Source organism: Coregonus clupeaformis, chromosome 12 (assembly GCF_020615455.1).
Source record: "Coregonus clupeaformis isolate EN_2021a chromosome 12, ASM2061545v1, whole genome shotgun sequence".
Lineage (NCBI taxonomy): Eukaryota > Metazoa > Chordata > Actinopteri > Salmoniformes > Salmonidae > Coregonus > Coregonus clupeaformis.
In genome coordinates, this window is record NC_059203.1 from 58,280,261 (window position 1) to 58,293,434 (window position 13,174).

At 42.8% G+C, this 13,174-nt stretch overlaps 1 protein-coding gene across 3 annotated transcripts in view; it reads right to left on the reverse strand.

Moving 5' to 3' along the window:
* The window catches only part of LOC121578303 (protein MTSS 2-like), a 140,670-nt gene that overhangs the window by 45,628 nt on the left and 81,868 nt on the right, over nt 1–13,174 (reverse strand). The window lies entirely within an intron of this gene.

Genomic DNA, 13,174 nt, shown 5'->3' on the forward strand with positions numbered 1-13,174 from the left:
ATTAAGGCTCCATGGATTGATGAGGAATTGAACAATTGTATGGTTGAAAGAGATGGGGAAAAGGAGTGGCTAATAAGTCTGGCTGCACATCTGACTGGCTGTCTTACTGCAAATTGAGAATTTCTGTGACTACACTCAACAGAAAGAAGAAACTGTATTATGAAGCCAAGACCAATGATATAAAGAATGATGGAAAAACAGAGTATTTTAAATTAAATTATGGGCAGAAAGACAAATTCAACTCCATCTTTCATCCAATCAGATGGCTTATTCATCACAAAACCATGATGTTGCCAATTATTTTAATGATTACTTCATTGGCAAAGTTGGCAAACTTAGGCAGGAAATGCCAACAACGAAGAGTGAGCCATCGTAGTCATGCATAAAAAAATACTAGTAATGAAAAGCATTGTAAGTTGGAATTTTGTAAAGTTAGTGGGAGAGGTGGAAAAATAATTGTTATCGATCAATAATGACTAACCTCCTGGCATTGACAACTTAGATGGAAAGCTACAGAGCTTGGTAGCTGACTATAGCCACTCCTTTCTTTCATCTGAGCCTAGAGGAAAGATGTGTCCTCAGGGAAGCCAAAGGCATTCCGCTACCAAAGAGTGGTAAAGCAGCCTTTACTGGTTCCTTACTGGTTTTTTGACACCACACAAAGAAAGTCCTGCAGGCTCTAGTTGTATCTTATCTTGATTATTGTCCAGTCATATGGTCAAGTGCTGCAAAGAAAGACCTAGTTAAGCTGCAGCTGGCCCAGAACAGAATGGCACGTCTTGCTCTTCATTGTCATCAGAGGACTAATATTAATACTATGCATGCCAGTCTCTCTTGGCTAAGAGTTGAGGAAAGACTGCGTTACTTTTTGTTTTTATAAGAAACAAAAATGTGTTGGAAATTCCAAATTGTTTGCATAGTCAACTTACACACATCAATGACGCACACACACACGTACCCCACCAGACATGCCACCAGGGGTCTTTTCACAGTCCCCAGGTCCAGAACAAATTCAAGGAAACATACAGTATTATACACAGCCATGGGTGCATGGAACTCCCTTCCATCTTATATAGCGCAAGTGAACAGCAAACCAAATAAAACAAATAAAGCAACACCTCACGGCACAACACCTCTCCCCATGTGACCTACTTGTTGTGTGTAACTGATGCACATACCGAATACATGTTAATGTTTTTAAAATGTAAATTGTAAAGTATTTTGTCTGTCTTTTTCATTATTGTGTCGGACCCCAGTAAGACTAGCTGTCAACATTGGTGTTGGCTAATGGTGATCCTAATAATCAAATCAGTCTCCCAAATTATGAGTGAGGTGTTTCAGGTGTCTCAGACGTAATTATGCACCATAGCGGTATTTTAAATATTTGTGCTGGCAGAATTAAACCAATGACGCCATCGGTTGATTGAGCCTGCTGTCTGATCTAAAAATGAATGGCATCATGTTTTGTAGCAATTATTGTGGCCTTTGTGTTTTGCCGATTGCACCATCACGCTAGCAGCGAGTAGATATGATTGTCCTTGTTCAATAGAGACAGACTTGTCTCAACAATGTTCCTATCTGCCATGACATTACAGGATAACTAGGTTGACTCATTTTTCCATGGTTTTGTAAAGACTACAGCCTGATGGGAGCCCTACTTCCTTTTCCAATTGTGTTCCCACCCTCGAAGGTGGGCTTTTCAAAATGCTGGCGGTACTAGTTTTACCGTGCACCGTCTATCCGAGATGGCTAAATAATTACAATGGCTGCTTCTGATGATTCCTCTTTCCAAGAAGAGCTGGACGACAAAATATTTTATGTTCTGTTACATATTCATTTGAGCCGGAATACACTGAAGAGTTGAGACAGTGAGAACAAGAATTGTAAGACCAGCAAGCAGCGGCCGCTGCTGCTCCTGAACCTGGGGAGCCACGGTCAGACTCCGACTGGTAGTGCATCTATGCGGGTGCTGTCCAGCCATGCCAACAGAAGATTAATGTCTGTGCTGCAACGAATTTGACCGCGGACGGTTCTTACTGGAGAGGGTCACTGCAGACCCCATGGATCGTGTGTGTGTGTGACAGACCATCAAAGTTTATACGCACATATGGAAAGCGGGGTGCTGGAGACGTTCTTCAAAAACTCCAAGATCAACTGGCGGCGGCAGCCTAGACCATCTGGACTAGGAGGGCAAATGACAAATGAGTAAGTGGCTTTTCTGTCGGTAGCTGGCTAGCAACATAAGCTCTCTTTTTACATGAGGCAGTGTTGTTCAGTACAGTACAATTTCAGGATAGATTCGGCCATAATGGGGTTTGCTAGTACCACTACAAGCCAAGCTAGCTTTGTTTGCTATACCCAAAATGTACTGTAGCCTAACTTTATAGCTAGCGAGCAAGCCTAGATAGCCTCAGTGCATCTTATTAGGAGCAAAACTGGAGAATTTTTTTGATGAAGAGTAAAGGAATAACTTTGGCTTTATGACTCATATTACTCATTATTTGAGTAACTATACCTGTGTTGTAGCTAGCTAGCTAATGTGTGTGAGAAGTCTCATTCTGCATCATGCTGCTACAGTAGGAATACAGACAGCACAACGATTGCCCATGAAAATCTAATAGCGTTTCTGTCATTCTATTACAGACAATACCGTTTTGTGGCATACAGATTATTTTTTGAGTTTGTCCTATGTGGGGAGAAGCTAGGCAGAGGACACCGAATCCCCTTGCCTAAATCTGTTGTTGGGGCCATTCGAGCAATTTATCCTTCACACGATGGACAGTATGTTGGACACAAAAAAGTGAATGACTCTCAGGTAGGGATGTTAATGGTTAACCGTTAATCGGTTAGCCAGCGATAACACATTTGACCGGTCATGCTTATCGGTCTATACGTTTATTTCCATAATTTAGTGGAATTAAATTGGAGCATTAGTTATTTTGTTAGTCGTCATGCATCTTATTTATCACACGCACACAGCATACAGAGCCTAGTTTTAGGAGCGGAATAGCCTATCACCTTTCAGACAGCAGCTCCTCAAAAAGCTGGTACTGGAGTGAAATGTGCTTTTGTAAGCCCAGTCATTGCGCAACAAATAATTATATTATAAGCCCAGTCATTCCGCAACAAATAATTTTAAATTAAATCGCATGTTGAAAACTGTTTTGCTGACAATGATTAAAAAGAGCTACCATTTGTATTTCTCAATCTCAACTCGTAATGAAAGTGCATCTCCCATTCGTCATTCGAGTGCATATAGTCAATGGTATGCAGGCTATCAATGGTATGCAGGCTATCAGCGCGCCACCCACCTCTTTGTAATGTGAGCTTGAGGCAGTATAATTGTTTGAAACCTGAACGTTTTACTTTACTTAAAATAATGAGACATGTCTTACCTTGCCTCAAAGTAGCCTAGCCAAAATTCAACCATAGAAACGCGGAGGCAATTATTTTATAAAGACTTCCTCATGACATTAAACCAGCATTTCTCTCCTTTATTTTGTTGTCCAGAAGCCAAAAGGCACATTCCTAATCATATTAGCAACCCATCCTAGTTGTTGAAATTAGATTCACCCTCTTTCTAAGTTTCATTTTCATCTGTCACATATGGAACCGCTCTCATTAGGTGTGCTGTTTAGAACAGTGATTTCCTGCTAATTGCATTTTGGCAAATGTTTGAAAATGACTAATTAGTTGCTTCATTACAGGAGTTACCTGTTCAATAGCAGGCTATAACCTTTCCACCAACAATAGGCTTGCTACTGTTGCATGTTTCCATTAAGCTCTTAACGAATGTTGGTTCCTTGCATGCATGCATAATATTTACTGTTGGTCAAGTCATTTTACTGTTTGGAAAAAATGTCACTGTTTGTTGATTGGTTAATGACGGTCGGTTAGTTGGCAGCAAAATGTAACGGAATTTGCATCCCTAACCTCAAGAGGAGATGTGAAAAGTCCCATAACAACTATCTCCCTTGTATCAAAGTGACTGAGAACACCTCACTTCACCCCCCAAACACACCATATGCAAGTATTCCCCTTGTAGAACTGTAGTATTTATTATAAGCGTTAGAAGTATATTTTTATTCTACTGTATATAACTGTTCCTGCATACTGGTTGAAGTACTGTTTAAAGCTTCAGGTATTCTAAATGAGTTTGACTATAGGAAAAAAAATGACTGGCTCTATGGATACAAAGAGGTTTTAAACTTGTCCAACAATGTTATGAAAACACTGTAACCATCTGAACTGTTCAGATAACTTCACACACACAGGCCTACACACGCTCCCACACCCCCTCTCTCTAACTTACTCTCGCTTTCACACTATTGACTATTATATTGGTTACTGCATTGTTGGGAAAGAGCAAGAAAGGCATTTCACTGTACTAGTGCAAGTGACAAAAACCTGAAACACATTCTCTCTCTCTCACACACACACAAACACCCCACTCTTGCATATGCACCTTTGAAGCATCTCTTTTAGCAGCCTATTCCTATTGTTCTTCCTGTGCCATCAACATTTGTGCATAGCTTAGTCAGTGGTCAAGTTATCAGGTAGCTAGCTAGGTAACATGACTAGCTAGCTAAACAATGTAGTGTCTTACCAAACCAAAAAAAATAGCGGCTCACGAGTAGTTTTCACTGAACAAAAATAAAAAAACGCAACATGCAACTATTTCAAAGATTTTACTGAGTTGCAGTTCATATAAGGAAATCAGTCAATTGAAATGAATGAATTAGGACCTAATCTATGGATTTCACATGACTGGGAATACAGATATGCATCTATTGGTCAGATACCTTAAAAAAATGTAGGGGCGTGAATCAGAAAACCAGTCAGTATCTGGTGTGACCACCATTTGAAATAAGGTAATCTCTTAGGCACCAGCCTATGATTTGGTCGCACCCCCCAAAAAATTGCATCACGCAATTGAAAACATTTGTTATTTTTTTTATTTTTTTTTATTTCACCTTTATTTAACCAGGTAAGCCAGTTGAGAACAGGTTCTCATTTACAACTGCGACCTGGCCAAGATAAAGCATAGTAGTGCAATAAAAAAAAAAAAAACAACACAGAGTTACATATGGGGTAAAAAACATAAAGTCAGAAATACAACAGAAAATATATATACAGTGTGTGCAAATGTAGCAAGTTATGGAGGTAAGGCAGTAAATAGGCTATAGTGCAGAATAATTACAATAGTATTAACACTGGAATGCTAGATGTGCAAGAGATTATGTGCAAATAGAGATACTGGGGTGCAAAAGAGCAAAATAAATAACAATATAGGGATGAGGTAGTTGGGTGGGCTAATTTCAGATGGGCTGTGTACAGGTGCAGTGATCGGTAAGGTGCTCTGACAACTGATGCTTAAAGTTATTGAGGGAGATAAGAGTCTCCAGCTTCAGAGATTTTTGCAATTCGTTCCAGTCATTGGCAGCAGAGAACTGGAAGGAATGGCGGCCAAAGGAGGTGTTGGCTTTGGGAATGACCAGTGAGATATACCTGCTGGAGCGCAGACTACGGGTGGGTGCTGCTATGGTGACCAATGAGCTAAGATAAGGCAGGGATTTGCCTAGCAGTGATTTATAGATGGCCTGGAGCCAGTGGGTTTGACGACGAACATGTAGTGAGGACCAGCCAACAAGAGCGTACAGGTCACAGTGGTGGGTAGTGTATGGGGCTTTGGAGACAAAACGGATGGCACTGTGATAGACTACATCCAATTTGCTGAGTAGAGTGTTGGAGGCTATTTTGTAAATGACATCGCCGAAGTCAAGGATCGGTAGGATAGTCAGTTTTACGAGGGCATGTTTGGCAGCATGAGTGAAGGAGGCTTTGTTGCGAAATAGGAAGCCGATTCTAGATTTAACTTTGGATTGGAGATTCTTTATGTGAGTCTGGAAGTTGAGTTTACAGTCTAACCAGACACCTAGGTATTTGTAGTTGTCCACATACTCTAGGTCAGACCCGTCGAGAGTGGTGATTCTAGTCGGGTGGGCGGGTGCCAGCAGCGTTCGATTGAAAAGCATGCATTTAGTTTTACTAGTGTTTAAGAGCAGTTGGAGGCTACTGAAGGATTGTTGTATGGCATTGAAGCTCGTTTGGAGGTTTGTTAACACAGTGTCCAATGAAGGGCCAGATGTATACAAAATGGTGTCGTCTGCGTAGAGGTGGATCTGAGAGTCACCAGCAGCAAGAGCGACATCATTGATATACACGGAGAAAAGTGTCGGCCCAAGAATTGAACCCTGTGGCACCCCCATAGAGACTGCCATAGGTCCAGACAACAGGCCCTCCGATTTGACACACTGAACTCTATCTGAGAAGTAGTTGGTGAACCAGGCGAGGCAGTCATTTGAGAAACCAAGGCTATTTAGTCTGCCAATAAGAATGCGGTGGTTGACAGAGTCGAAAGCCTTGGCCAGGTCGATGAAGACGGCTGCACAGTACTGTCTATTATCAATCGCGGTTATAATATCGTTTAGGACCTTGAGCGTGGCTGAAGTGCACCCGTGACCAGCTCGGAAACCGGATTGCATAGCGGAGAAGGTACGGTGGTATTCGAAATGGTCGATGATCTGTTTGTTAACTTGGCTTTCGAATATTTTCGAAAGGCAGGGCAGGATGGATATAGGTCTGTAGCAATTTGGATCTAGAGTGTCACCCCCTTTGAAGAGGGGGATGACCGCGGCAGCTTTCCAATCTCTGGGGATCTCAGACGTTATGAAAGAGAGGTTGAACAGACTAGTAATAGGGGTAGCGACAATTTCGGCGGCTAGTTTTAGAAAGAAAGGGTCCAGATTGTCTAGCCCAGCTGATTTGTAGGGGTCCAGATTTTGCAGCGCTTTCAAAACATCAGCTGTCTGAATTTGTGTGAAGGAGAAGCGGGGGGGCATGGGCAAGTTGCAGCAAAGGGTGCAGAGTTGGTGGCCGGGTTAGTGGTAGCCAGATGGAAAGCATGGCCAGCTGTAGCAAAATGCTTGTTGAAATTCTCGATTATTGTAGATTTATCGGTGGTGATAGTGTTTCCTAGCCTCAGTGCAGTGGGCAGCTGGGAGGAAGTGCTCTTATTCTCCATGGACTTTGCAGTGTCCCAAAACTTTTTGGAGTTAGTGCTACAGGATACAAATTTCTGTTTGAAAAAGTTAGCCTTTGCTTTCCTGACTGCTTGTGTATATTGGTTCCTAACTTCCCTGAAAAGTTGCATATCGCGGGGGCTATTTGATGCTAATGCTGTACGCCACAGGATGTTTTTGTGCTGGTCAAGGGCAGTCAAGTCTGAGGAGAACCAGGGGCTATATCGGTTCTTAGTTCTGTATTTTTGAATGGGGCATGTTTATTTAAGATTGAGAGGAAATTACTTTTAAGGAACAACCAGGCATCCTCTACTGACGGAATGAGATCTATATCCATCCAGGATACCTGGGCCAGGTCAATTAGGAAGGCCTCCTCGCTAAAGTGTTTTAGGGAGCGTTTGACAGTGATGAGGGGTGGTCGTTTGACCGCGGACCCGTTACGGACGCAGGCAATAAGGCAGTGATCGCTGAGATCCTGGTTGAAGACAGCTGAGGTGTATTTAGAGGGTATGTTAGTCAGGATGATATCTATGAGGGTACCCATGTTTACGGATTTAGGGTTGTACCTGGTAGGTTCGTTGATAATTTGCGTGAGGTTGAGGGCATCTAGCTTGGATTGTAGGATGGCTGGGGTATTAAGCATATCCCAATTTAGGTCACCAAGCAGTACAAAAACTCTGAGGATAAATGGGGGGCAATCAATTCACATATGGTGTCCAGGGCACAGCTGGGGGCTGAGGGGGGTCTGTAGCAAGCGGCAACAGTGAGAGACTTATTTCTGGAAAGGTGGATTTTTAGAAGTAGAAGCTCAAACTGTTTGGGCACAGACCTGGATAGTATGATAGAGCTCTGCAGGCTATCTCTACAGTAGATTGCAACTCCACCCCCTTTGGCAGTTCTATCTAGACGGAAAATGTTATAGTTGGGGATGGAAATTTCAGAATTTTTGGTGGCCTTCCTGAGCCAGGATTCAGACACTGCTAGAACATCAGGGTTGGCAGAGTGTGCTAACGCAGTGAATGACTCAAACTTAGGAAGTAGACTTCTGATATTTATGTGCAAGAAACCAAGACTTTTGCGATTACAGAAGTCATCAAATGATAGCGCCTGGGGAGTAGGAGTGATACTGAGGGCTGCAGGGCCTGGGTTAGCCTCTACATCACCAGAGGAACAGATGAGGACTAGAATAAGGATACGGCTAAAGGCTTTAAGAACTGGTCTTCTAGTGCGTTGGGTACATAGAATAAAGGGGGCAGATTTCCGGGCGTTGTAGAAAAGATTCAGGGCATTATGTACAGACAAGGATATGGAAGGATATGAGTAAAGTGGAGGTAACCCTAAGCGTTGGGTAACAATGAAAGAGATAGCATCGCTAGAGTCATCAATTGAGTCGGTCTCCGCGTGTATAGGGGGAGGTGCAAATGAGCTATCTAAGGCAGGTTTAGCTAGGCTGGGGGGTCTACAGTGATATAGTACAATTAGAAATAACCGAAACAACAATAAACTAACCATGTTTGGGCTGAGGCTAAACATAAACAGGATGTAGTACCGTAAAAAGGAACAGTCCAGCAGATATCAGCTGTATAGCTGAGTTATCATAAGGTCCGGTGGTGAAGCACTAGTAAGAGGCCACGGCTAGCGTGTGCTAGCGGGCCAGGGCTATCAGATGGATGGAATCTTCGTGGTTAACGTCGTAACCACATCAGACGATTTCGTCGGCAGACCAGTCGTGTAGGATCGGCGGGGCTCCGTGTCAACACTAGGTGGTCCCGTCCGGTTGACAGAGAGGTAGATAGCCGGGAGATGGGCGATGGGCCTAGTTCAGGATGATTAGCCAGACCACAGCGTCCATTTAGTTGAAGCTAGCTGGTAGCGATGAATCCGGAGTTAAAGGTCCAGTGATTCAGTGATTCCGGCGGAAAAACTGATATGTTCTGGGTCGATAACGCTGTGCAGACTGGCCGAATATCCGGTGATCAATGTCCAGTGATTAAAATTAATCCCGCAGAAAAAAAATCTAATGTTCTGGGTGAAACACCGCTAGCTGTGGCTAATAGCAAATAGCAAGTAGCTAGTTAGCTGGCTAGCTAGTTTCAACTGGAGATTCTAGATTCTAGATAAAAGTAAGTCAAGGTAAGTCAATAATAGAATCCGTTCCACATTGAGTGAGGCGGGTTGCAGGAAAGTATATCTTGTAGAAGGATGAAAAGTCTGATAGGGAAAAATGTACGAAAAAATAGGGTATTTACAGGCTATTTACAGACAGACGATAAAAACACAACTGCACTACTACGCCATCTTGGATTGAAGTAATTCACAGTGCTTTATTTAGAGGTAATATACTACTGAGACAGCATTCAAGAAATACTAGGTCTAAAGAAACATGATATTAAGAAAATGTAGTCTATTTCAGAAGAACAGAATAGCATACTCTGAGTTGTCCTTATGTTAGGTCCTGATGTGGCTATGGCAAATGGCTGTGGGGTACACTAGTTCATTTAGCAGACAAGATTTGCTTAGAATTCCCTGGCATTATTTTATATTATTTTATACTATGAAGAATACATTTGAACTAATCTGAATAAAATATAAATATTTTCTCCAAACGATTTGAGGGAGTGCGCACATGCCGCTATTCTGTGTTGAGTGGTTAATGAAATAGGCACTCCTATATGCTTAATTTAGTGTAATTAATGTAACTTTAGTTGTTCTACAAACGTTGGCCTATATGTTTTGATTTTTAATACATTTTGAAAAAGGTTGCTTGAAAAGCATGAGCTTTGCTTAGTTTTTTGCACATGCTGTTCACACTTCATTAGTCTACCATTCACAATTTGACAACCACTTGATAATGCCTTCAATTTCACGGCGGCATCCCCTTTGTGGCCATAATGCACCCTAAAAAAAATACATGCCTTTGTTGTGCCCTTCTCCCTGAGTGCTGTGCACTCTCCATCACGTGATAAGGTCTTTCTCACAGGCTACAAGTGAAGACAGACACATCGGGGATGCAACTGCGCGCGTCCTTATCCAATTCCGAGGTGCATATTGAAGATATTGGAACAACTGTCCACATTTACTTTTCGTCAGCCAACAAGATGAGTAGGCCTTACGAACAGCAAAAGCACTCGCCTATGTCAATCTACTATCCCCCATAGTACAAAAGTCGACCTATTCTATTCTGTGCGATAAATAAATATTCCAAAAATAGTCTGGGACAGTTGTGGGACGCAATAGATCCCAATTAATACTACCACTAACATCCCGCAAACGGTCTCTAACCAGAATAGAAAGAGGAGTGGGAGGCCCCGGTGCACAACTGAGCAAGAAGACAAATACATTAGAGTGTCTAATTTGAGAAACAGGCGCCTCACAGGTCCTCAACTGGCAGCTTCATTAAATAGTACCCGCAAAACACCAGTCTCAACGTCAACAGTGAAGAGGCGACTCCGGGATGCTGACCTTCTAGGCAGAGCTGCAAAGAAAAAGCCATATCTCAGACTGCCCATCTTAATATTTTCTTTTTATTGGCCAGTCTGAGATATGGCATTTTCTTTGCAACTCTGCCTAGAAGGTCAGCATCCCGGAGAGACGTGCACTGCCAAGAATAATCATGTGACCAACAGACTGACCACGCTACCGAGAGAGACGACACAAAATGTAAGAAACAGTGGAAAAGAGCAGGGAAGTCAATTAAGTATTCTTTCAGTTCAGGCGTGGTGGTGATCATGTCGGCTGGCCTTGAGTTGTCAAACACCTTCGGACTTCGGAGGAGTTAGAATCCAGCATTGTGAGGGTTTGTGGGTTCAGAGTAGAGGTCTTCAATTTGGACCCGTTCCAAAATGGACCTGGAGCTTTCCCACCAGGACCCGATATGCATAATTTATTTAGAGATATATATACAGTGAGGGAAAAAAGTATTTGATCACCTGCTGATTTTGTATGTTTGCCCACTGACAAAGAAATTATCAGTCTATAATTTTAATGGTAGGTTTATTAGAACAGTGAGAGACAGAATAACAACAAAAAACTGAAAAATGCATGTCAAAAATGTTATAAATTGATTTGCATTTTAATGAGGGAAGTACGTATATGACCCCCTCTCAATCAGAAAGATTTCTGGCTCCCAGGTGTCTTTTATACAGGTAACGAGCTGAGATTAGGAGCACACTCTTAAAGGGAGTGCTCCTAATCTCAGTTTGTGACCTGTATAAAAGACACCTGTCCACAGAAGCAATCAATCAATCAGATTCCAAACTCTCCACCATGGCCAAGACCAAAGAGCTCTCCAAGGATGTCAGGGACAAGATTGTAGACCTACACAAGGCTGGAATGGGCTACAAGACCATCGCCAAGCAGCTTGGTGAGAAGGTGACAACAGCTGGTGCGATTATTCGCAAATGGAAGAAACACAAAAGAACTGTCAATCTCCCTCGGCCTGGGGCTCCATGCAAGATCTCACCTTGTGGAGTTGCAATGATCATGAGAACGGTGAGGAATCAGCCCAGAACTACACGGGAGGATATTGTCAATGATCTCAAGGCAGCTGGGACCATAGTCACCAAGAAAACAATTGGTAACACACTACGCCGTGAAGGACTGAAATCCTGCAGTGCCCGCAAGGTCCCCCTGCTCAAGAAAGCACATATACAGGGCCGTCTGAAGTTTGCCAATGAACATCTGAATGATTCAGAGGTGAACTGGGTGAAAGTGTTGTGGTCAGATGAGACCAAAATCGAGCTCTTTGGCATCAACTCAACTCGCCGTGTTTGGAGGAGGAGGAATGCTTCCTATGACCCCAAGAACACCATCCCCACCGTCAAACATGGAGGTGGAAACATTATGCTTTGGGGGTGTTTTTCTGCTAAGGGGACAGGACAACTTTACCGCATCAAAGGGACGATGGATGGGGCCATGTACCGTCAAATCTTGGGTGAGAACCTCCTTCCCTCAGACAGGGCATTGAAAATGGATCGTGGATGGGTATTCCAGCATGACAATGACCCAGAACACACATCCAAGGCAACAAAGGAGTGGCTCAAGAAGAAGCACATTAAGGTCCTGGAGTGGCCTAGCCAGTCTCCAGACCTTAATCCCATAGAAAATATGTGGAGGGAGCTGAAGGTTCGAGTTGCCAAACGTCAGGCTCGAAACCTTAATGACTTGGAGAAGATCTGCAAAGAGGACTGGGACAAAATCCCTCCTGAGATGGGTGCAAACCTGGTGGCCAACTACAAGAAACGTCTGACCTCTGTGATTGCCAACAAGTCATGTTTTGCAGAGGGGTCAAATACTTATTTCCCTCATTTAAATTCAAATCAATTTATGACATTTTTTACATGCGTTTTTCTGGATTGTGTTGTTGTTATTCTGTCTCTCACTGTTCAAATAAACCTACCATTAGGCAAACGTACAAAATCAGCAGGGGATCAAATACTTTTTCCCCCCTCACTGTAGATACAGAGATAGATCGATATAGCGAGAGAGATAGCTAGATAGAGAGACCCGTTCCGAAAGGACCCGAGGACACCTAGACCCATTCCGTATAGAGCTGGTCGGGTCCCTACCCGGTCCGATCCGAGTGAGGGAAACAGCAGAAAAGTAATTTAAGATGCTTTATTAACCGGAGCTGATAATGCGCGAGAGGAGGGATAGAGAGGTGCTGCTCTAGCAGACGGGAGAGGGGCCATACTGTGAGCGAGGCTGTAATAGCATAATGTGGAAAAGGTAAAGGGGTGTGAATACTTTCTGAAGGCACTCGGTTTGTCATCCCTCTCTCCCCAGGACTACAGACTAATATTTTCCGCTGGTGGCACTGGTGCCATAACCTTTTCAAAAAATTGCGGCATCACGCAATAGAAAACATTTGTAATCATCTTATGAAGTCATTCACAGTGCTTTATTTAGAGGTAATAGACTACTGAGACAGCATTCAAGAAATACGTTGTTTCATATAACGTCTATGCAAGAATGCTTGATTCAAGATAAGCGCAACCAAATCCAGTAATTGTCATGAATCTTTGGTTATATTTTACTGAATTTTCAGAATTTTGTTTGTTCAATAGAGATGAATTTGCCTACATATTGTGCAC